The following is a 26,078-nucleotide window of genomic DNA, read 5'->3' as shown; positions in this document are numbered from 1 at the left end:
CTGCAAAGGAAGGTGTTCTGAGCACTTGGTGACTGTAAATTGAACCGCAAGTCTGAACCTTGAAAATGATGGAGTTCCTGGAATATTATGCATTTTAATTGGAATAAAAAGCTGAACCTGGGCATATGAAGGTGTCCCTGGATGAAAAGGGTTGCCTTTGGGAATGTGGGACACTATTACATGACGCTATGCCATGAAAACGTCAAACTGATGTTACTGGGCGATCTGAAAGGTCATTTTGTGATCATTCAGAACGCCCTTTCTAAGCTGCATTCTAATCCCCCGTGAAACTAAAGTCTTCCTTCACCAACCAGTTGCACATGTCATAGAGCAGCACTGGAACGTTCAACTCTGTAATACGATCTTGAATTGAGTGGCTGCATTGTGGTGGTGCTGCTATACTCTAGTATGTAGGTATTGCTCCACGGTCCTTTTGTGTGGGAAGACAGTTGCCAAGTTTTTTCTTCATCATTCCTATCAGAGTTGTCATTCCTGACATGAGAAGTTTTAAGAACGTGCCAGTGAGTTTGTGGCATATATTTCTCAAACATTGGTAGAGCACGCAGTGGCGTTTGTTACAGAGGTCAGTGTTTGTCTTGGTCTTGTACGTTTTATTTTTCTGTTTTGTTTTTACATTGTCCTAATGTTTGTTTTTATTCACCCAACATTGCACTTCTTGGCACACCTCACAATGTCCTAAGAATTTAATAGGCAGGTATCTTGGAAAATCTGAAAGCAAGCTATGCACCCCACATTTGGTCCAGATTCGGGTAGAGTGTTACCTCCCACGTGACACTTTGGGTCTCCTTTCAATAGGCAAAGAGTGAGATTCTTATGAGTGGGAGGCTGGGTCTTCTTGAACTCTGTGGTCACCCGGTGGAACTCTCCTCTGTTTACCTTATTATTTAGAGCCGTAACCCGGACATTGGAGGTATGAAGAGCAAAGGATTTAGCAGCGGCTCTGTATGGTACCTGAGATATGGGGCCTCATTACGACCCAGGCGGTAAGTTACCGCCTGGGTCGTACCTTTACCACCATGGCGTAAACTATGTTTACGCCATGGTGGTTGGCGGACTTACCGCCCCATTCCGAGGTCGGCGGGGCGGTAAGTCCCCAATCCCCATTTACCCTTCCCCATTCCCATTTTTGCCCCATAGGGCATAATGGGAGTGGGGAAGGCGTTAATTACGCCACCGTAAATTACGGTGGCGTAATTAACAACATGGTCCCTTAGCGCCATGGATTTTAACACCTGCTAAAAGCAGGTGTTAAATCCGCCATGGCGCTAAGGGACCTCGGAATCAGGCGGTAAGGGTCGGCGCTGTTTACGCTGCCGTAAACCCCTTACCGCCTGAGTCGTAATGAGGCCCATGGAGAGGCTGCAGTCCTCCAAGCTTGGGAAGAAGAGAATCAAAAATAATCAAATCCTTCCTTGGACACTCCGCCTACATTCCCTTTGCAACTAGAAGTTGGGATTCAGGGTATGATTACTGAAGCTGCTCTTACACCTTCTATGGAATATGCATCACTTGAATCCTTTTCATTATTTCTATTACTATTCAGCACTTATTGGAGGAAAACATGTGGAGAAAAGGTACCACGAAGCCTGTAATGTTCAGGTTATTTACCTAAAAGAGTTCCGTTCACCAGTCTCTCAATGCGAACACTTGTTCACTTTCCTGCAGCAAGCTGTCGACATGCATTGCGCGCTAAATGGTTTTGTTACTCATATTTTTGGGAATTGTGACCACCTGTTCTGTGTTGTGTATGCCTGCGTCATCTTGCTGCTCTCTACAGCGTGACCCCCAACGAATCACCTGCCTTCCACCCATACCCTCCTCGTCATTGCGATGCACACTTTGAAAGTGTGTATTGTGAATACCGTTTTTTTCTCACATTTGTGGTCATTCATGGCCTCTTTTTCTCTCTGCTTCAGTATTCTTCTATCCAGCGTAAATTACAAAACAACCCTACTCCACCCCCACCGCCCTCTCAACAACACCCTTATTGCAATAGCTTTGCACCTTTAAAAGGTTTCCATTGTCCAGGCAGCCACCAAGCATCCAGGCCCACTTCTCTTCCCTCAGTGTTGTCCCCCTCTGCTCCTCTGCCCTGCATCCTCTTTTCTCTATTCTGGTGTCTTTTCTACCTCTACCTGTACCACTCGTGCACATTCACACTTGTCCTCTGCTCACTTCAATGATCATTTCCATTTTCCGTTTTGCAAAATAATAGTTGATCACAGCATTTTGTTCTACACCCACGAGGGACCAAGAAGGTCCTATGTCTTATGCATATGCACCCTCTGCTCAGTTTCATGATCATCTCAGTTTAATGTTTCTCATAGGATTACCTGCACAAATCATTGGGCCTCATTACAAGTTTGGAGGTAAGTAACTGCCTTTACCGGCATGGAGCAAATACTGTGTCCGTGTACTAAAGAGCCTGTTAATAGAGGGCTATTACGAGTCCGCGGGCACGAGCTTTGCGCCATGCTGGTAAAGACCTTACGGCCATGCCGGTAAAGACCCAAAAAAGGCCCTAAGCGGCATCAAGGGAAGCGCAGATAGCACTATCCATGGATCCGGCATTAGCAGTGACCGCCATTAGTGCTGACTGCCAATAGTGGTCACCGCTAATAGCGGTGACCGTAAATAAGCGGAACCGGAAGTAGCATCATCACACAGGAACGGGAAAGAGCACGGCGGCCATCTTTCAAAACACAATCCATTGCCATCCTCAGCAACCAGGACCTGCATCAGAACTACAGCTGCCCCACCTTCACCCAACAGCATATCAGAATGCCCAAGGCCCTGAAAAAAGGAGCTGCACGCATGCGCAAGGAGCGCTTCTCTGTAGAAGAGCTGAACATGCTCGCAGACACCCTGGCCGAAAATGCTGAGGTAGTGTTTGCTAATGCTATGCGTCAACCTGCACTGCTGCGTAAGAAAGAGATCTGGGCAGAGGTGGCGCGCAAAGTGAGTGCGATCAGCACCACCCCATGCACGGTAAAAGACGCGCAAAGCGCTGGGATGACCTGCGCCTATGCATCCGGAACATTCTTTCAGTAAATCGTAGCCAGGGCATGGCAACAGGTGGAGGAGGTGCCTCACCCATTAAGATGACTCGCTGTGAGGAAACATGTGCGAGCACAATTGGACTGGAGTCAATCGAGGGAGTTGGGGATATGGAGTGAGGAGCGCCGACATCGCCTGATGGAGGTAAGTGTCCTAAGAAACCACTGTAATGCAAAGCGTGAAGATGTCCCCCGAAACTGACAGTGAAATGATCCAATGCTGGGGCCAATACAAACATGTACGCAACCCTGCCTACAGGCAGTTCACAGCACCATCACATCCACATGCATGCTGCACCTCATACATGTGTCACCCAGATGTATCCCTGCATGACCCACCCACATGGCAAGAAACCTGTATGTCACTACTCCAACGGCAAATACCTGACATTTCATAGAAGTGCAGCAACCCCAATACATGCATGATGCATGTAGACCCATCACTGATGCTGTCCCTCTCTTGTTCCCCCACAGGCACACAATCTGACAGTGAGGCTGAGGACCCCAAGGAGCAACACACAACACCAGTGAAGAAGGCCAGGGGCACGGAGGGGGCAAACAGGCCCTCAACATCAAGGGGCACAGTGAAACCTGGACTTGCACACAAGGCCAAACCAACACCGGAAAGTACAGAACCGATGTGCAAAATGGCCACCACCACAGCACCCACACCAGCCACCACCACACAGGAGCCAGTGGCTGAGGGTTCTGTGTCCACTCCCAGCAGTACAGTCGGAGAAGTAGCTGCCATGGCAGCCGTGTCGGATGATGATGCACACAGTCCGACACCCAGAACACCTGTCGAAACAAGCCTGCTGCACTCACCCCACCTCTCCCCAACCAGCACACACAATGCCAGCAGCCATGAGCTGTCTGCAGTTGAATCATGGCCAGGGAGCTTCAGCCCCACGTGGAGCATGCATGATGCAGCAACCTTGTTGCATGCTGCTTCGACATCCACCGGTGTCAGGGACAGGCAAGAGGGTATCACAGTCATCCAACAGCGCCAGGCGGAGCTGACAGTGCTGGTGACCCAGCACATCAGTGTAGGTTCCCAGGCAAGGGAGGAGTTTCGGGAGTATGCAAAATCCCTCAAAGGTGCTATAGAATCAAGTTCAATCAACATATGCAAAGAATTGATGGCTGTGAGGCAGCTCCTCACCCGCATGGTGGATGCCTTGGAGGCCCTGCATCCCGCACAGGTGACTGACCAATCAGGAACCTCCTAAAATGCCAGCTTGACACAGACCAGCCTCCTGCGGAGGTCTGCGCGGAACTTGCACAGGTCGGGCATGGGTCCACCCGATGCTGGCAGTGGACATGGGATGTAGGTGCAGCCTGACATTCCAAACTATTGCAGACTAATGGTGCATGGAAGTGCACACCATGTGTGGGGGAGTGTGGGGGGAGCAGGAAGGGGGGAGAGGGTGTGTGGGGGAGATGTGGGGGGAGGGGGAGGTGGGGAAAGGGTGTGTGGGGTGGAGGGTTTGGGCACGTTCAATATTCTTAATGTACAATACACCCGTTGTGTCAAGAGAATTCACATGACTGGACATTGCTTATTGTGTACATGTGCTTTATTAGTGAACAGTGCACAGTGTCCATGTCCCCCACATAACTAGTGCCCTGAGTCCCACCTCCATAGCACAATCTGCATCCATGTGTATTAGAAACATTGGTTAATCAAATTCTGGCGCACAGCACGTCCCTCCTGTGCATCGCCACCTGCCTGACGTGCAGCACCATCTTCTCCATCCTCATCCCCCTCGTCAGATGGTTGCAGTTCAACGTCAGGGGCAGAGGCACGTTCCGTCTAACGCACATGTTGTGAAGCATTACACATGCCATGATGATCTTGGCCACCTTCTCATTCCCGTACAGGAGTGCCCCACCCGACCTGCTAAGGCAGCGGAACTGTGCCTTCAAAAGGCCAAATGTCTGCTCAATCACCACACGGGGACAGGTATGTGCATGATTGCAGCCCTCTTTGTGCCTGTTCTGCGGGTTCCGGAGAGGGCTAAGGAGCCACCTCTTCAAAGGATAGCCAGCATCACCTGCATGGGTGCAACAATGGGTACGTGTAAGTGATTTAATCAAATGGAACCTGTATCTATGACAGAAAAGCATGCATTGATTTATTTTATTTTATTTATTTTATTTGTAATTTATATAGCGCAGGTCCACTGACCTTAAGGTTTAAGGGCGCTAAAAACAGATAGAAAACACACAGAAGAAAAGACCACCGAGGATGAATGTAATGCCGGAAGGCAAGAAAATCTCAAACCAGAGGAAGAAGTTAATTAAACAGAAAGGTTTTGAGTCCTTTCCTGAACACTCTGTCAGAACTTTCCATTCTGCATCTCAATGGAAGGCTGTTCCAAGCAAAGGGGGCCGCAGAATAAAAGGCTCCAACTTTTGTCTGAGATAATCTGCAGTTTGATTTCCTGTTATCCACATATACCGGCATGAATTGAGCTACTCAAAGTAACTGCAATGAGTGAAGTCACATGATCGGCAGGTGTGCGTAGCATCATCTAGTGGACGCAGGGGTGTCCTATTGCTTGTGAGTGTTCATGCACTGTGGTTGCCCACGGCAGTTGTTTCCATGATCTTGGTGATGAGTAGTTGTTTGTATGCTTTGATCCTGTCACCGTTGAAGCCAGACTCTTGATGATCTGCCATTCCACGCTTGATGTCCCCATGCTGGTATGCTGCACCTCTGTGGTAGTGTATGAGTGAGATTCTGTATATTGGACTCATTTGATTCCTTTGTACGCACTAATGGACACATAGCGTTGTGATGCTGTACTTCGGTCATTTGCATAGGGCATACTAACTGCATGTCTCTGCATTGTGTTGCAGGGGCTATGGTCTGATTATGTGCAGTGTACAAGTGGATGACTATGGAATGGTTGCAGTATTGCCATTGTTGTGCAGCTTACGTCTTGCATTTAGGTGTCAGGTCCAGTCTGGCCTGCTTTGGAGTATGTGCATAGTCCATTCTGTCACCTAATCTCAGCCATTTTGGTGTGGGAATGGGTGTGGGAAGGGGTGTGGTGTGCTCCTTTTATGCTGGCCCAGTCTACATTGCCTCCACCTGTGCTGATTGTGTGCACCTGTGGCAGTTGTGTACACAGCACATGGCCGTTTATGGTTGGTTCGCGATGCCGTTATTTCCGCCATGCTGGTATCCACTTTTAGCGCCTTAGCGATGCTGGTATTGGCATGTCCGCCTGACTTGTGATCTCCTCCTGTTTACGCCATGGTGGGGCCCACGCCCATGCCGCTATTAGAGGCACTGTTGTTTACGGTGTCGCTAATAGCGGGTTGGCGGGTCGTAATAACCCGGAGCGGTTTGCGATGCCAGTAATCCTTTACCGGCATCATTTTTCCCTTACCTCCAACCTCATAATGAGGCCCATTGTGCAGAATGAAACCAGGGACATACAACATACAGTGGATTCTGGCACTCATGATATGATTGCTAAGAGTATGTACCTTCACTGTGTGCTTCACATGTGCATAAGGCCATTGGTTACCCATTTTGTAATTTCACAAGTGACAATGAGGTTTCTACTGGGGACAGCATGTCACCACAATGCTTGCAAGTTCACACCCATTGCTACTTGTGTTTAGTCATTATAATACATGATTTGGCAAACAATACATTACAAAAAAGTCAAAGAAAAGTTAATTTAATGCACCAACTTGGAAACAAAGAGGGGGTATAAGAACTGTCTAATTAACTGTATAAGTGGAAGCCATTTGGGTGCAGTTACATACAGACACTGAGTCTAACTACAACTACAAAATACATACTGACCTGCACAGCTGAGCTTATTTGCAAAATGGAAATTCAACGTAATTGAATGTACTATATTATACAGTGTATGTGGGATAATGACGAACATCCAGGGCTTTAAACCTATTAAACAGGCCAAAATCACAACATGTGGATCCAGAATCATTTAACATATATGCTGTTGTGCAGACCCTGGTTGTGCTCTTCACGGTAAAGTAGCAAACAGCCAACTGAGCCAACCAGGCAGTGCTTCTCGTCTGCCCTCCATAAGTTAGTGACTACCAGCCACACAGGTTTTTATGAATGGATATCAAAAGTGGATTGAAAAACATGTCACAAAACATCTCCTCTATGAACCCAGCATTGAACAATTGTGTGCAGTCAACCACAACGTTTAACTTCATGCAATAATGTATTAAAGCTATTTCTTGAGTAGCATTTCCTATGCGACAACAACACCCCATCATTCTTGAATCACGCACCTGAAAGGCAACATACGGCACTAGAAGAAGGATGGTTGACGTTTGGGGGACAGCCACACGGTTATTTAGCAGATTCAATTCCCCACTTGTTCAATGGAATACCAAAGTGGTCCAGACATATCTTCCAGCACGTTCTGTCCTTTCACTTCTCCTTGGGAAATCCCGTAGTTCTTTGTGGAGATTTCATTTGTCATTGGGGATCATTTCACCACTTGTTGTAAATAATTGCATATCCACGTGAGGAATCAAATTTATTTTGGAGATATTTAATGGTGCAATATTAGGCATCCCCAGGAGGCCCTTTTTATTAGAATCTTTCAGGAATTTAATGGCTCACTTGGGCAGGTTCATGTTTCTTATGGAAACATTAATGTTTCATAAGCCGCAACTGTATGGCTTATGTTGCAAGTTTCGGTGTAATTGCTACGATTTCCTGACACACGTGAAGCCGTTCAAATTGGATATTTGGCATGAATCCACAGGTTTAGAGAATTGTATAGGTCAAGAGCAGCAATTCTATTCTCATAAGATTTAGAAGCTGTGAGGGTTTGAGTTTCATTCACACCTGCAGATCAGCTGTGTTAGTGGAAAGGGGGAAGTGTTGCAGTAGCTAATTGAACTATGGGACTAGTGCTCCTTTCACACGATATTCATGTATACCTTCCGCTCCCAAACCTGCCATCGGAATGACAGCGAAGTGGGAGGAAGAGTAGAATAGACTGAGATTTTCAACTGGAAGTGAACAAGTCACGCCACATCACACGAAATCAGTTGCCACTGTAGCGGGGACATTAAGCTCAGAGACCAGCATGCAACACACTGGCAGTGAGATGTCCTGTTAAAGGTGCTACAGGAAGGAGGCCTAAGGGCAGGACAAAGTCGGGGGAGATAACCAGATCCAGGAGAATGTTGATCAACCCATGCCGATACCAGCCTGGGTAACAAGATTCCAGGATTGTGGAGTGAAGGAGAGTACATGCCTGTCTGTCGCTCTATCCCAGGCATGTGATTGTGGGTGCATCCTCTCATTCACAGGATTGGGCAGTGAGGATTGGACATGAAGAATGTCTGGTAGCATTGCTGACTCCAAGTCAGTCCAACTACATGATGCCAGGTTCCACAAAGGGACCTCTTCGGTAAATCTTGAGAGGTATAACTCTCACCTCTTTCATAACCACAAGAATCATGGAGCTGGCAGGCTCCAAGGGCAAAGAAATATGCACCAGTGGTCCTGAATATTTACGAAGCCCAGGACAAACATATATAGAAACACATTGAGCATCATTACGGGTCCGGCAGTAACCGTGCCGGTAAAACCTGCAGGTAGCCTTCGGGCCCGTAAAACAGGTACCGGCACCTAGCTTCCCGGTAACAACGGGACATTACAAGTCCTGGCGGACCGGGAGCTTTGTGCCAGTAGTACGTTGTTCCTCATTCCAATATAGTCCCATAAGAGTCTATGGGAATGGGGACCATGTAAATGCTGTAAAAGTCTGTGGGCGTGTGCCGGTCCGGCAGGCAAGTCAGATCTGCCCGGCGGGAGGGTACCCGCCCCCCACCCAGGAGGGTACCCGCCCACCAGACTTGAACTTTTCCGGTCCGGAAACAATGGTGCCAGTAAGCTTAACAGCACCATTATTTTAGGACCGGCAACGTTGAAATGAGTCTTGAAAAGTAAAGGCATGTGACTGAATTACGTGGATTATTGATGCATATGGAAAAAAAACTATTAACCTATCATGGGGATAATATCCCACACACATTTTTTCATGGGCATACCTACACATGCCCATGGCTACATGAATACATTTATTCATCAACAGATTCTCAGACCAATTCCAAATACACACAAATACCACATCCATCATCACAACAATTGAATAAAACAAATTGCCAAACAAAGTGCATACATGCTTAAATTGCTGCTAAAGATCACAAACGTACAATGTGCTTGATGAACTGTATGGCTAGAGTAGGTGCACAATCCCTGAGATGGTGTACCAATCGAGTCAAAGGTCAGACCCAAAATCAAATGTCAATGGCCAACTAGTCATGAACAATAGTAAAGTTCATATAATGATGTTGGTAGACAATGCGTAGCTCAGCCACTGGTAAGTTGGTTAAACGTCACTCCATTCTTCACAGCTCCAATGGTAAGAGACTAGTTTCGATGAATAGACAAAGTGGACTAATCTTGTTCTGGGCCATCCACCGACTACACACACAATACAACACCAATGATTAAAATTGCAAACCATGTTACATGAAGGCAACATTATTTTGTGTTCATAAATGTTCCAAAGGCAAGACTGTTTGCACCCGTCTGCAGCCAGACCTGGGCAAAGGCCACGCCCTGGATACCTATGATATGTCACATACATCCTGGATATTTAACGCTCCTTCAAATTGTTAATACTTCTTTCCCAGGTGGGACATTTAATACTCACACAAACATAACATTTTAGGAAAACCTACAACGCAGCCTTATGGATATCTATGATGCCAACCTAAATATATGCCTAAATGCACCTGATTTTTATTCAGACCTACTTAGACTGCCATTTGAATCATTTTCCAAACTACACTTCAGATCAGTCATCAGTCATTGGGCATCATTATAAGTATGCCGGTCCGTTAACAACGGTGCCGGTAAGCTACCGGCACCATTGTTACCGGACCGGCATACTCCGAGTTCTGCGAGTGAGTGCCTTTCAGCCCGCCAGGTCTGACTTGGAGGGCGGAACGGCACCTGCTCCCAGACCTTGATGGTACCACCGGCACCATTCGTTAATGGTGCCGGTGCTACCGTCCTCTCCATTGCCATTGAGTCCAATGGGACTCAAATAGGAATGGGGAGTAATTTCTTCTGGCGCCCGACAATGGGTAAATACCGGGACCGGTCTGTAATGCCCCGGTAAGTCCCCCGGTAAGTCCCCATTTCCGGGCGACGGAAAAAAAATGACAGTGGCGGCAGCTGAGCCGTGTTTACCAGCACTGCTAGTGTCAGAGTCATAATTGATATTGATATTTTATTTCTATCATGCTTGTACACAAGGCAAGCGAGGGGAACAGTGGAGACCATCACAACGATCTTACTAGGCCCAGTGTCATTGAGAACGTTTAAGTGCATGGGAGAGGAGGAGTGGAAAAGTGCATGGAAGGGGGGAGAAGTGGAAAGTGCAGAGTAAAGAAGAAACAGATAAATCATAATAAATAAATAAGTTAATAAATAAATAAATACATAAATAAATAAATAAATAAGTATTAAAGATAATAAAGGCAACAAACAGTGGTAGTGCAGCCAGAAATTGGAAAGTGCTGGGTTTAAGGCAGCAGACAGTGTAGGTTTGATAAGTGCAGGAAGTAAAAGGGGGGGTGTATGGATACAGATACAGACCCCAGTGCAAGGGGTGGCATAGAGGCTGTGCGGGAGGGTGGCAGGGTGAGCAGGGATCTGGCCACGGAGGACAGAGGGTGGCCAGGTGCATAGTGCCAAGAGAGAACAGATCAGCAGGGGAGAGAGGGAGTGAAGGCAGAAGCAAAGAGGAAGGTCTTGAGGTTTTTCTGAAACCAGAGATGGTTGTCCTCAAGTTTTAAAGTGGCAGGAAGGCTGTTCCATAGGGAAGCCCCAGCTGAAGACAAAGATCTACCCCCAGTCCTGTTCTGGATAAGTTGCAGAGGACAGAGAGTAAAGGCAGATAGATTTAGAAAGAGGCTGTTACAATAGTCCAACCTAGAGTGAACCAGAGCTTGGGAGACCATGAGCTTCTGCGGGAAGGAGAGGAAAGGCAGAGTACCTCTGAGGAGGTGCAGTAGGAAGTTTGACTTTTTAGAGACATCAGAGATGTGGGCAGAGAAGGAAAGTGTGGAGTCAAAGATGATCCAGAGGTTCTTAGCCTCACAGGTGGGGGTAGGAGGAGGGCCAAGGGAGGCCAGCCAGAGAGTGAGGGGAAAAGATGGTGAAGGAGTGCCGATGAGAAGGATCTCCATCTTGCTGGCATTCAGACAAAGATCATTGGCAGCACACCAATCTTTAATGGCAGTTAGGCAATCAGAAATGAAAGAGGGAGAGGAGGTGGACGAGGGAAGCCTGAAAATGAGTTGAGTGTTGTCAGCGTAGCACTGGAAATTTGAGCAGAAAATGGCAATGCAGTGGGCGAGAGTTGCCAGGTATTGATTGGTAATGGTAATGAGGCCCATTGTCTTGAAGCTGTTATTTTCATATCAGCACAACGATTTGAAGTCACATTTCTGACAGAAAGGGTTTCTTCCTCATTCTTCAACACATAGTACCCCCAACTACATAATATCATTGCCAACCAGATGCATAAGTGTCAGAGAGATATCTGCAAACTTTACACCATGTGCCATGATTACTAAATCACTGACCTATAATCCTATTACAGAAAGTAAATTAATGTTATGTCCATTGTGATGAGCTATTGAAAGACCACACTTAACATGGAGAGTTCCCCACCCGCTGATCAAGATGACCCACAGCACACCGATTATTTCGGTTCAGCTAGCCCTGTCTATGACTTATATAGAGCCATGTAGATCCCTCCCCCTGTGCCAACAATGAGCCAAGAACCAGGCTGGAATATAGAGAGAATATATATTTAAAGTATAGGTTCAATCAATCTTTCACTTAATGGTAACACACGCCAGCCACCTTCTCTGTGGCCCAAAACAAAGCTTCAATGCAAAACACACTTTTTTCATTTTTTGTAATAAACAGGTAAATATTACTTGATACGTTTAGATTTAAGACAAAGGCACAGTTTTGTTTTTAAAGCAAGTTGACATGCAGTCCTGTGAACGTGTCAGTTCCCTGCACACTTGAAAATGGTAAGAGTTTGGAATTTAAGAATACTTTTGATTAACAGAACCCTTGTTCCTTCTTCAATCCCAGGCAATACTTCATCTTTCTCATCAGGGCCACTTTTTCACTCCCAGGAAAGAGTGTGTATTTTTCAATGGAGAATTACACTTGGTTTCACCTTGCAAAGCATTTCTCTCCCCAGTACCAACACCCAGGCATCAGTTAGATGCAGCACCCCTCTCTTTAAAGGTCAGATCTAGGTAGTGGGGACAGATAGGAATTTCAGTTTAGGACAAAACACCCATTGCTTTAAAGTCAAGATCCAAGGAATGGGAATAAGTTAGGAATGTTGTTTTGGCACAAGAACACCACTTTGTTTAAAGGCAAGGTCCAAGCAGTGGGAACAGTTAGGAATTTCATTTTGGGGCAAGAACACCTCTTTTCTCTAGAGAAGTCTGGGGTTGACAGGTAAGATAAATGAACCCTGATTCCTTTAAATTACTTTAATATATCTTCCTGCTAGGAAGGAAGGCAGAGGTTTTGAATTCCTCCAAGCTCCCCTTGCGGCAATCTATATGGAAGTTAATTAAAATAATATTCAGTAAAATATGCCAAGGGTCTACACAATTTTCCCCCACCCACTATTACAGGAACATTTTAAGGTGGGCTGATCCCCCACATACTTGGTTTCAGATGGATAATTCTACTTACATTGGACCTCTGTTTTTGGCACTCAGGAAAGATGGCAAGGCTCCTCTTCAGACAGCACTGGGGTCTCGTCAAACACCCCAATCAAAGATAGTCACCAGCATTCATCCCTCATTTGGCACTCCTTAATCATAGGTTCCAACCAGTCTTTTAGGCTTTCCTAGTTTCTGTCTCCCATGCAAGGTAAATATTCCTTCAATTTGAGGCTTCTCCACCCAGGTAACTTCAGGCAGTTGTGTCAGGACTCACCCAGATCAGTTATGGCAAGTCTCCTTCAAGATGCTTTGGCAGCTCTCCCAAGATGGGTTTTTTAGGAAAGCTAGACCCCCTTTGGCTGTTGCATCCAGTTTCTATAATACATAATAAGATCAGGAGGTGTAAACTTATAAGCCTTGAATTTCCATTGGACATTTACAGTCCTTTCCTACCCCAAAGGTCCAACAACCTCTGGTGATAGACCCTTGTAGTTCTATGATTGAAGTGATGTGAAGAGATACACACCTATTGTCATTTCCATGTTCTTTACATGTCAGCTTTTGCACTCAAAAATTCCTTGCATGGCAAAAATTAGCAATTTACCAATAAACACCACAATACACAGATATTTACATTCCCCTGTTCATGATGGATCTGTTAAACTTATTTTCGTTTCTTGAGGGTATTGCACTGGCAAGCTATGGTTTTGTGCCCTTTATGCAAAAATGTTCATAGTTAGGAATGTGGTATTGTTTTACCCAGACATCTAATTTAATAAGCTATCTGCTCCCCAACTTTCAGATTCAGGACATTTTCTGGGAATCCTGAAACACATTTCTGGGTATAACATCATTTCTGCAATTCGAATATGGATGTGAGTTATATCAACACCACTGCCTTGAAATCCTCTTTAAAATGGCATATGTCCAAACCTTGTAAGTGTCACAGTTCAATGGTTACAGAGGAAAATTAAATGTCTAATGTAAGTGTATGTCCATATATTTACACATAGATTTGCTCAGTTTTATTTCTCCATTTAAATTACAGGGATGCCACAGCATCTGTTTAACTGTTAGGCCCATGTTTACCCTCACTGTGAAATTCAAATCTGGGCATTTTAATCCATTGACTGTGTTTAAATGTTAGGCCTTTTTTACCCTCACTGTGAATTTCAAATCTGGAGTCTTGATCTATGGGGTGAGCCTTCTTGTTTCACCCACTGGTGCTGTTCTCCGGCTGTTTGTTGTAACCTAGATCTTCCCCCCAACACTTGACCGACTGTTTATCTGATTCCTCTTTACTCGACTGAATGCAAAGCTGCCTGGTGAGTTTCCGCGTGAATTGCGCAGTACCCAACCCAGGATTCCCATTGCAGACACTTACATCAATGCTTCCTACAGGCAAACTTTCACTCACATCCGCTTCACTATCCCTTCTCCTGACCTATGGACTTTCCATATGGTCTCAATCCGATACCCTTTTGCTTCCTCACCCATTATTGGTGCAACCAATTGGGAAATTCCCTTGGCACACTTCCCATCTTCTAGGTGTACAATTAATGTTTATCGGAACAGCACTATTATGGCCCAGGGCTCTCAGTCCAACCTCCTCCTTCTTGACAGGCAGATTTCATCTCTCATTAACTTCCCCCTTCTCTTGCCACTCTTCCATCTGACACCTCTATGCCTTCTTTGCCCCCACCGACGGGTGTACCTCATCCCTGTACCCTGCCTCAGAAGCCCTTTAAAGGTGGCAACCGGCTTCACCTAGTCAAACCCTCTGCTGTCAAACACTACTCTGACATCTGTCACCTGCTTGAAGACTTTGACCTTGACATCCTTGCTCTCACTGAAACGTGGTTCAATGCCAGCTCTGTCACTGCTTTTGACACTCTCCTTGCTGATGGCTACAAGATCCTCTCCAAGCCCAGGTCTAACCGGTCTGTAGGCGGAGTGGCCCTTGTCTTCCCTGAATGGGCCCCTGCTTCCAACATACCTTCACAATTCTACTCTTCCTTTGAATGTCTTGTCTGCAAGCTTTGGGTCTCTCCTAACTTTTTGCTCACTCTCGCTACCATCTACAGGACCCCTGGGCCGATCTCCCTTTAAGAGTGAGCTGACCACGCCTCTTCCCTTCCGATCTCCACCTCTAAGCTTCTACTCCTCAGTGGCTTCAATATTCACCTTGACTCTCCTGATGTTTCCATTTTACTCTTCCACAACCTCTGTTACTCTCTTTCCCTCACCATTCTTCCCTCTGGGCCAACCCACTCAGCCAGGCATACCTTGGATGCGCTCATCTCACCTGATATTTCCTTCTATTACCCTCTCACTACTCCTCTCTTCTGGTCCAACCATGCTCTCCTTTCCTCCTATCTGGAGCTCCTGGGCTCCTCGGGTAAGCCTCTGTCTGCACTGCCAGCCTCCTTCTTTCCACTGATGAAGTGTGTGTCTGTGGCTGCTTTTGCTGCCTCCTTCACTCCTACCCACTCCTGCTATTGACTTTCACACTGACTCAGCCCTTGCTGATCTTCCCCTCTCCACCTCCAACACCCTTCACATCCTTAACCCGGCCATGAGGTTCTGCATGAAGCCTGCTTCCGAGTGCAACTGTTGATACAATTCTGATCTAGCCTCGCTAAAATGCCAATCCAGATTTGCGGAACAGAAGTGGCTGGCTTCTAGCACATCCTCTGACAAATTGGCCTGTCGCCTGCTCCAAAGACACTACAGACTCTCCATCCGCTCTAAGAAATGGGCCCATATTGAAACCTGCATCTCTTGGGCCACAAACAACACGGCTGAACTTTTCAAAATCTGCAAGAAACTCACCAATCCTACTGCAGCCTCCACTTCTCCTCTCCCTTCCAAAGCCCTGTGCATGGCTTTGGCCTGCAATTTCACAACCAAAACTCAGGATATTCTGTCCTCTCTCCTCCACTCCTCTCCTTCCTCCATCTGCATGCAGACCTCCCTTGGCTTCCTCACTGTTTCCTCCCTTTACCCCTCCTTCTCACCCATTGCACCAGATGAGGTCATCAAGACAGTCTGCTCTATGAAAGTCTCTTCCAAACAGGTGCTTCCCAGCTCCTCTTGAACTATCAAGGGCAGCATTGCCGCTCTCACCCCCTCCATGGCTGATTTCTCCAACCACTGTTTTGCCACTGGCTTTTTCCCTTCACCTCTCAAGCACTCGCTTGTGCACCCCCCTAAATGACCAAATCTGCAGACCCTTCCTGAACAGCTGACTACTGCCCTATCTCTACTACCACCTTCAAGGGAAAACTCCTGGAGAAGTTGCTCATCTCCCAACTGATCTATCATACTTAATCTGTTGGCTGTCTTGCCGACCACCAGTCTGGCTTCAGCGCTGATCTCCTGAACACCCGTGACTACCTGCTCTCAAACCTCAATTCTAATTCTCTTTCAGTTCTCATCCTCCTAGATCTGTCCTCTGTTATAGAAACGGACAATCATTCATCCTCATAAATGGACTCCATGATACCCTAGGCATCACGGATTGGACACTGGATTGGTTTTCCTCTTTCCTTTCTAATCGGCCCTCCCACGTGCAACTGGGCCCTTTTCTCTCCTCTACCTCACTCTCTACTTGCAGCGTGTCTCAGGGCTCTGTCCTCTAGCTGTGGCTCAACATTCATCTTGGCCCTCTTGCCCACCTGATTTCCACCTTCTCTCCACATTCCAGTGTGATGCTGATGACACACAGCTCTCCTTTAAGCTTCCCTCCACTCCCTCCTCTCCATCCTCTCTCATTCCCAACTGTTTGACTGCTATTCCGGCATGGTGTGCTGCTAACAATCTCTGCCTTAATGCCAGTAAGATTGAGATCCTTCTCATTGGAATGCCTGCCACCTCCTTCCCTCCTACTCTCTGACCGCCCTCCTTGGCCCCCCTCCCCTCACCGTCATGTGAGGCTTAAAACATGGGTGTCATCTTCAACTCCTATTTATCCTTCTCACCTCATATCACTGACTTTGCCAAGAAGGCCCAAGTTTAGCTTCACCTGCTCAGAGGCATTCTCCTTTTCCCCACCTTCCTCCAAAAACGTGATGTCTCCAGAGCTCTGGTTCTCTCCAGGATGGATTAATGCAACAGCCTCTTCCTTAATCTTCCTCCTTCCTCCCTTCACCCTCTTCAACTAATCCAGAATAGGACCGCAAGTCTTATCCTTGGCCTCAAGCCCAGGGAACGCATCTCTCCAGCCCTAAAATCTCTCCACTGGCTACTGGTGGTTGCAAGGATCAAATTCAAGGCCGTCTGCATCATCCACACGGCTTTCTAGGGCCAGGGACTTCGCTTCATCCAAACAACTCCCTAAATACCACCCAGCTAGAGTCCTTGGTCCTCTAGTTCCAAACCTCTGTGGATCAGATGTTTCCCCAAGGATAGAGTGGGGGGTAGGTCTCTTTCCTCGGCAAGAGCCTCTCTGTCTGATTTGGGCCAGACTGCCTCAAGTTCCAGAAGCTTCTCAAGACCTTCCTTTTCTCCTCCTCTTTCCCTCTCTCCCTTCCTTGCTAGTCTCCACCTGCCGCTGGGACTGGTTGCCTGTGTCGCTTATGAGTCTTACTGGGGCCAGACCCTATTTTGACCAGTTTTACCCCCAGATTCCTTTACCAGCACTTGCCATCGGGTACCCTTCCCTGACTAGCCTACTGAATTTGGTCCACCCCCATCCTCGCACTAGTTGACCCCTACGCCTTCCTCTCCGGGCACCTGCCTCCTGAGCTCCACTTACCAATTGCCAAGCCCCTGGGGCCCCCTTCACTCCTGCACTTCTCCCTCTTCCTATCCCATCCCTTTGGTCTGATCGTCTTTCTCTTTCTCCCCCTGCACTTCTTGAAACTGCACTTGCACGATACGGATGTCACAAGGCCTATAAGGACTGTTATTATTTTTTCTCCCCTGTCCCTCCCAACCCTCCTTTGTCTTTTGGTGCCTGGAAACACTTTTTGCTGTATAAGCGCCATACAAATGTTCAATGGATAAACACAAATAAATAAATATGTTCTAGTCTCTGGGCCCAATGATGACTTAAGGCAGGGGTAAATGCATTAGCCTTTGTTCTTCAAGGACTAATGGGTGCTGAAGAGATTCTTATCCTTCAGCATATGGCTAATGACTGCCCTCTGAAAAACATGAGGCTGTGCTGTCATTTGACATTTGTCCTTGCAATCTTGAATTGACCACGTATCAATTTTGTATTTTGTATTTCTTTTAAAAGCTGCACCCATCAGGGGCTGGCTCTGTTGTTGATCTGGCCACCATAAATTCCTGTTATGCAGGAGCTAAACCCTTCTGCTGGGCTTTCAAAGCAATGGTCTTTCAGCTGCACAGCAGAGCATCAGATGTCATCGGGTTAGGTCTCTTTGAATCTCAGTGTTTAATTCTGCTCCACTGACCAGAGATCTCTACTTCATATGTCACAATATTTGGGTTTAGACATGAGGTCTTCCTATTATTTTTTTTTAAAGTTTGCACATCACCGTTCATTTTATCATCATGATAGGTTCATTCCTTAGCAACATTTTTCCTATTTTTTTCGAAAATGCACACTCCTCTGGACATTGCAGTTCCAGCTTTAGAAAAAAATCTGATTTTCTTGTAAAAGTGGCCTTATCTCTTACATGCTAGGCCATTTTAACTCTGGGCCTATCCCTGGCTTTGCACCTCCAGTATTGTTTATGTGGTAGCTGAAACTGACAGGCAGCCCTTATTTTTTGTCATTCACAATGCGCATTTTCCAATTAACAATGCTTTTTGTATTTGAGGGCTAGCCTTGGCTTTCAGTTCCTGTAATTCGGAAGCTGTCATTAAACCCCAGACCATGTACCTTTTCACTGGTACATACCAATTATGTCCTTATGGTACACAGATCACAGGGCCTCTGCCTTCTGTTTTCACTCAAACCTATCTGATTTCACTGATGACCTCCTTATGGGATTTGAAAGTCCTATGTCACTTCAGCTATCAGGTTGTTTCTCCTGACTTGATGCCCGCTAAGAAATTACTTAGAGGTTTTAAAGATCTCTAGCTCCACCAGCATGTATGGGGTCCTAATAACGTAGCTAGTCACCTACTTGATTTCATCTTTTTCTCTATCAGTATGTTCATTTTCACCCTCTCCTCCCTTAATTATGCCAAATCAACTATGACTTATGTCCAACTAGACAATACTTCTTTCTGCTCCCCACACATAACCTTTGCTAAACTTGAATAGTGTCTGAAACACATATCAATACAACATTGGTAGGACACCTAGCCTCAACTGAATATGAAGTCACCAGGAAATAACAAGACTGCGCTGATAACCCCAATGATAAATATAATTCCTTTATCAATAAACAAATTGACGGCCTTGATGATAACATTCCTACAAAGGGGTTTTCCCATTCCAATACACCAAACAGTGACAATAAGTTGGCTGCTTTCCTAGAGCCAGCTAACAGAGAAAGGGTAAAAAAACAACATACATGGAGAGTTTTCTATGACTCGTTTGATACAATAAAAGTTCTGCCCCTCACAAGGCATTAGAACATTCTGAAATGCAGGCCACACTTCATCCACACTTATCATCTCCAGTGGCCAGTTGAGAGTCATGATAAAACACAATCCTTGTGTACGGCCCCCTGAGACTATTAGCCAATGGGGCCATGGTTCCAAAAGACAAAATGTAGTCAATATATTACCACTTGACAGCATAGATCCTCCTCCTCCTTTTCCTATCACTATGCAAAGAATAAGAGCAATTTGAGTGGGAGGCTGTATCTTATTTAACTCTATGTAATTTTCCTCTATGTATCTTATTTATAGCAATAACCCAGACATAGGGTGTATGAAGAGCAAAGGATTTAGCAGTGGCTCTTTATGGCGCCTGAGATTTGGAATAGCTGCAGTCTTACAAGCTTGGGAAGAAGAGAATAAAAAATAACCATTTTATTTCTTGGCCACGCCACCTACCTTCCCTTTGCAAGTAGAACTTGGGATTCAGGGAATTATTACTGAAGCTGCTTTTACACCTCTGCTATTTTGGCAAATATTGTGGACAAGTATCTTCTTGGAATCTTACAGAGCGGCTTTATTATTTTAGACTTGATATTGGGCTGTTGAAATATTCATGACATTGCATAGCTGAATATTTTTATTGAGATGTTTATATTTATGATTTAAACCAAACTGTATATGATGTACTGTATTTTGTATGTATTTGATTTTAATACATTTGTTTACATATACTATTGAAGATGTGGCAGAGTAACAACCTTCGTCCCAACAATCGGCGCATCCTGTATGGGAGAAGAATTTCAATCTAACTAACACTCAGAAGCAAGTCGTTTTTAACTCACCAGCTGATCTTATACAGTGTACGCAAGTCACACAGAAACCTACTTCCCTAATGTTTTTGTCTCTTGATCAAAAAAGGTGAAATATTGATTTGAAATACAAAGCTTCTAAATTGTCATCAATCCCGAAGAATTTACAGATAGAAACAAAATATCGCAGTGGGGGGTGACATTAAAAAGAAAGAAGAACAAGAAAGCTGTTTATTTCTAGAAAGTTTGCTATCCGTGGACGACTGTTTAATTTTAATTCAAGCAATGTTTTGGATCTCTTTCCTCATAATACCTAGCCCACAGTTTATCAAATAAAGGAACATAAGATAGGTAGAATTTATAAGTGAAATAAAAATCTGATCGGGTGCTTCTACGTATAGATTCTACAAGAAGGGGCGAGGCGCGCACTCCAGTTCCTAGCCAATAGATTACCTGAAAGAAAAAAAAATAAGTTTACTGGGTTAAATCCCGAAGTGTCCAGTACATTCACAGGGTTAAATCCCAATTGCTATCAAACTGTTCACAGGGTTGATTCCCTTCTTGCACTGCTGTTCTCCTAGCGCTTTCTTGTCACCAACACTCTTCATGGAGGCTTAGTTGCCTTTCTGTTCAGGTGAATCCAATATAATTGCTGTTGCAGTCTCTAGGAATAGTGGTAGCTGTAGTGAAACTGTTGTAACAATTCAGGTGACCAGGAAAAGACTCCCCTCCAAAAACATACATCTTACTCTAACGTCTTACTAGCCCTGAGTGCTCTGCAATATTAGTATGTAGGGACTTAAATATTACATGTCTGGACAGAAGGTGGGCAACATTAGCCAATTCTGTAGACTGTGCCACCCCAGCTATGAAAAGAGGTCTGAAATGGTTGAAATGAATGGAATTGTGTGATCTCCAAATATTAAATGGCCAAGTAACAGGGGTGATACCCACAAAACCAACTTGGTCTAGTGATGCCCAAGTAGAAACTTTGGACTATATGTCTATTTCTGGAAATATTATCCCATCCACTAATAGCTTACAGGTGTTCCCTTTGGCTCAAAGCGATCATGCAATCCAAAAAATGATCTGGATGTTAAAGAACTGGGAAGAGCCTGTTATGTATAATCCAAAATTGGAAATATTACAAGGGAAAAACTGATGCTGGGCTATACCAGACCCAGTGGGACAATATACAGACTGCTACAGAGAGATGGTGCAGAATGGAGGACAGGGTGACCAAGTGGCTAGGCTTGAATATGTGCCAATTTTATGTAAATGTGATGATCCTAAACCTGGGTGAGACAGAGCCCTTTATAAACATAAGTATGTGTTTGTTTTAGAGGTAGTCCGGAAAAAAATAGAAATAAGAGCAGATTTGAGGAGATTTCAAATTTTACCCCATGATGAGTTTGTTATTCTACTTTATAAAATAACAGATATTTAAAAGCTGGTTATGTGCATATCAGGCACTTTTAATTCAGCAGGATAAAATGATGATAGCGGTTTGTAAAAAGCACGCAGGAGATATATGGCAACTGTTAAAATCAGATAGCACCAGACAATTGGCTCTAGAAAATAGACCCACTACAACAGGCTGAATGGGGACTTTTGAGGAATTGTTTGCTAAGCCGGAAAAGGATCTGGAGCTCTTTTTTCCAAAATCAGGATACAATTTTGGGCTCTACCTCATGACAGAGACAAGATAACAGCTTTGATGAAGAGGTCCATTAATTCTAGAGCTCCATGTTCCGGATGGCTTGACACATGCAGTCCTAAAGGAACACCCAGATATATGGTTGCACCTTGTATGGCTGCTGTTTGAGAAAATAATAATGACTAAGGAGGTTCCTTCTTCGTTGAAATCGGCAGTTATAATACCGATCTTCAAAAAGGGTGGTAGGGCAAATCCTAGAAACTATCGCCCTTTTGCACTCCTGGATGTCCCAGGAAAGAATTTTACTTCTTTGGTCCTTGATTATCTGATGTGTTGGATCAAAATGAGTAAACAAAGTGATATTTTACAATCAGGATTCATTTAGGGAGCAGGAAACTCCTTGAATTTGTTAATTCTGAATATATTTAAAAATCGGAGTTTGGCTAAGAAGTCAGCCGTTTATCCAACATTCATCGATTTAGCTCAAGCTTTCAATAGTGTTGAACATTCGCTCTGATGGGCTCAGATGAGGAAATGGAGTGGTCCATTAGATCTATTTGAGATAATTGTCACTCTTTATAGATCAATGTACCTCAGAGTTTGATTGAATTTAAAAGGTCAGTTGTCTAAAGATATTAAAATGTATAAGGGCCTAAAAAAAGGCTGCCCTTTGGCTCCTGTCCTCTTGGGTAATACTCTGAGGGATGCTAAATCTTTCCTTCTGCAGATTAATGGGACAGCATTTAGCTGGATGATGTATGCAGATGTCCTTTTGATATCTGACCCAAATGTGATGAAGTTGAAATTGTGGGAGATGGATTGCATCCAAATTCTGAATGAATCGAATGGATATAAATTAATTCATCACTTCATGCAATAATCGAAAGCTTTTAATATACTACCCTCTTATTTACAAAAGAAATCCCCAGTTGTCACTGTAGAAATTGATTTTTAAGGCTGCGTTTTAATCTTTACCCGACCTGAGAATTACTGGCAATTCATACTTTTCTGGCAAATAAGGATCTATCTTGCAGATTTTGTAAAACTGACAATGAGAATACAAGTGAGACTTTAAAGCATTTATTATTGTTTTATATAGGGTTAATCATCCCAAAAACAGGTGAATTTTAGTAACAATTACCTAATTAACTGCAGAGGAATGGTGGGAAATGATTTGTAGTGGAGAAAATACTGCATTGGCTCCGACTTCCATTAGATTTTTAGAAGAAGTATTTGCTGTTTTTAAGGATCAATTTGTAGAGGAGATGTACAATGTTCTTTTAGCTACTGTTAATGTGTTTACTCTGAATTTTGTATGACTCTTTAGGAAATGTATTTTTTTTATAACAGAAAGAGGAGAATGGATAATATACAGTGTGCCTGCCCCATGGCTTTAGGTATTATTGAACGTGTATGATCGGATGGTCTCGCCTGGCAGAAGAACCCAGCAATGACTGTTATTCACTAGTCATAAGTTGAACGGGCATGTTTTGGAGTGATGCAAAGGAAGTCTGAGTGTGTGTGAGCCATCAGATGGATGATGGGTACAGCCACATATAACCAAACTCACATGTGATGATGAAGCATCACAGCGGCAGATGTGCTTCATGACATGAGCGCACCCACTGGCTGGTAGCTAATGAATATTGTTGGGTGTCCATGCATTGTTAGGCACACCCCTCACAACCACAGCTCACTGCATAATTGATGTCGTATGCCACACATCCACAGTTAGGCCCCCAAACAATGTGACAGTCACGTAACAAATGCATAACAAACTCAAAGTAAACCAAATGCACCACATGAACAAAGAGAGAACAACAACTGTGTGATGAATAATGCACTGAATTAACAATATTAACACTCCCAAAAAATACTATGTGGAAAAGGGGAAATATCCAAGGGACAAAATGTAAAAAAAAATACAAAAGCACACAATGAACTATATACATAGGCAGCAGGCTCAATAGTCCGCCAGGATGTCCTTCAGGGCAGAGTCGCATTCCTTGTCATCCACTTGGAGGCGGGCCACTGTTCGGTCCTGGATGGCTTGCAGGCTCTCCTTCATCCTCCTCTCCTTCCCCCCATATCTCTGCAAGCCTCCTCCAGTATGGAAACCCACCTCTGTGTCCTTCTCTCCATTAGCCCTGCCCTGGCCCTAGCAACCCGTGCCATCCTAGTCTGCTGCCTCTCATCCATCAGCTGCATCCTCAACTCGATCCGGACACTCACCAACTGCCTAAAGCGGCTACGCTCCTCCTTCCAGGTGTCCGAATGTTGCTGTGTTGCTTGCCTCCCCGATGTTGTAGGGCTCTGCAAAGATTACCTCTGGCCAGACCTATGATGATGCTGCATGGCCAAGTGTACCCTGCACATGCATCCCCAGCATCTGGATGTTGCACAAGGGGGGGTGCAGTACCAGCACTGTCCTGATGTGCCTGATGTGCCTGATGCCCCACTGATGTCTGTTCCTGTGTAGGTGCCTGGGCAGGCACAGTGACCACCTCTACTGTACTTTCCAGGACTGCCACCTTAGGGACGTGCTGACCACCAGTGGGCGGTGTGGGCAGGATTGGAGTAGAAGGTGCCATGATGGAAACTGGCAAGGAAGGCCGCCCCAGATGATGACTGGGGCACAGAGGTGGCAGTGGAGGAGGGGGTAGCTGAATGTGCCAGTGCCCAGAGAGCACCCAAGAGCAGCGCATGTGCCAGCTGACCCAGGTTGAGGCACAGCGATTCATGAGGTGAGAGAACTGCAAGAATCTCCCTCGCATCATCCCAAATTGAAGCCGCCCGCCTTGCAATCCCAGCCAGCAGGGCATTCAATATATCAGGAGTGATCTCCATGGCCCCTGAGGGGGGCCTGGACTGGGTGGGGGCATCCACAAGGGTGGTCTCAGCTGCATCAGATGGAGCAGGAACAGAAGGTTGGTAGCTTCCTCTACAGTGCACTGCACATCCTCCCATCCCTGGCCCAGGGGTGCAGCCTAAACACCCTCACCCTCATGGATGCCCCCAACCGAACTCGTGCATTGGCCTTCATCTGCCTCCTCCTTCACCACCACCTCCATCTCCCTGGATGACTCCAGAGAGCCTTCCACCCTGGATTGGTCCTCATTCTCTGCACCATGGCCCACAGCAACTGTGGAGTCCTCCACCACAGCAACCTCCTGGTACGTACCCCAGCAGCTCTCCCCGATGAGACTTGCACTCCGCTGGCCAACCCACCCTCGGATGATGTAGACTCAAGTCTGGCTGGCTGGGGTGTGTGGTTTGATCTTGTAGATTTGTCCCTGTCCTTCTTTTCTACAACAATGCCTCCACCCTCTTCATGAGCTGCAACAACTGTAGAAAATGTGTAAAAAACAACATTGACATAAGTAATCGTTGTCAATGGATGTGTGGCATACACAAAATACACAAAATAAACATGACAAATCATGCATCATGTTTCAACCATGAACTGCCACACACATACAATGCACACACACAGATGTGTTTGCCCTGGCACACTGCACTGCAAATGTTGCATGGGTGTAGTGGGAAGGCTCAATCACAGTCATGACCCATGAACATGTGAAAAAAGCACATGTACAGTGCCCAACAGCACATGACCTAAAACAGGCAACAACACCATACCAATGACCAACCAATGCAAGAATGACATGCAGCCATGGTCATGGGGACAGCACCAGGGCACCTGCACACACAAACATAGTCACCAATGTCCACATGCAACAGCATGACCAGCAAGCAAGCAACATGTACTGCCACACATCTCTGGGAACACATTGCACATGCCAATAGCCTAAGTATACAAATATTGTATGAACACACATACACTTGTGTGACAAATGCATTGGGATGATAGTTCACATCCCAGACCCGGAGGTGTCAATGCATGAACTCCAAATACACAGGTATCAATGCACATGCGTCACTATCAGCAGACGGGCCTGCATGCAAGCCTTGTCAGGTGTGCCACACATAGACTCAGACATCATGCACATCACTCACATGCCCACAACATAGCATGTCCAAATCTGTCATGTCCAAGCACTTGCTCCATGCAAACACACTGCACATGCCCAAGAACAACAACCCATGAATGCACAATCTGCCAATACTCACACAAATGCCATTATACAATGTCTGACACCATAAATGGCTTGCATTGGCATGAGGCAGCAATCAGATGCATCTCACAACACACACAAGCCACAA

The sequence above is a fragment of the Ambystoma mexicanum genome, chromosome 7q (genome assembly GCF_040938575.1).
Source record: "Ambystoma mexicanum isolate Mex_15411 chromosome 7q, UKY_AmexF1_1, whole genome shotgun sequence".
NCBI classification, from domain to species: Eukaryota; Metazoa; Chordata; class Amphibia; order Caudata; family Ambystomatidae; genus Ambystoma; species Ambystoma mexicanum.
This window is presented reverse-complemented; position numbering follows the sequence as displayed.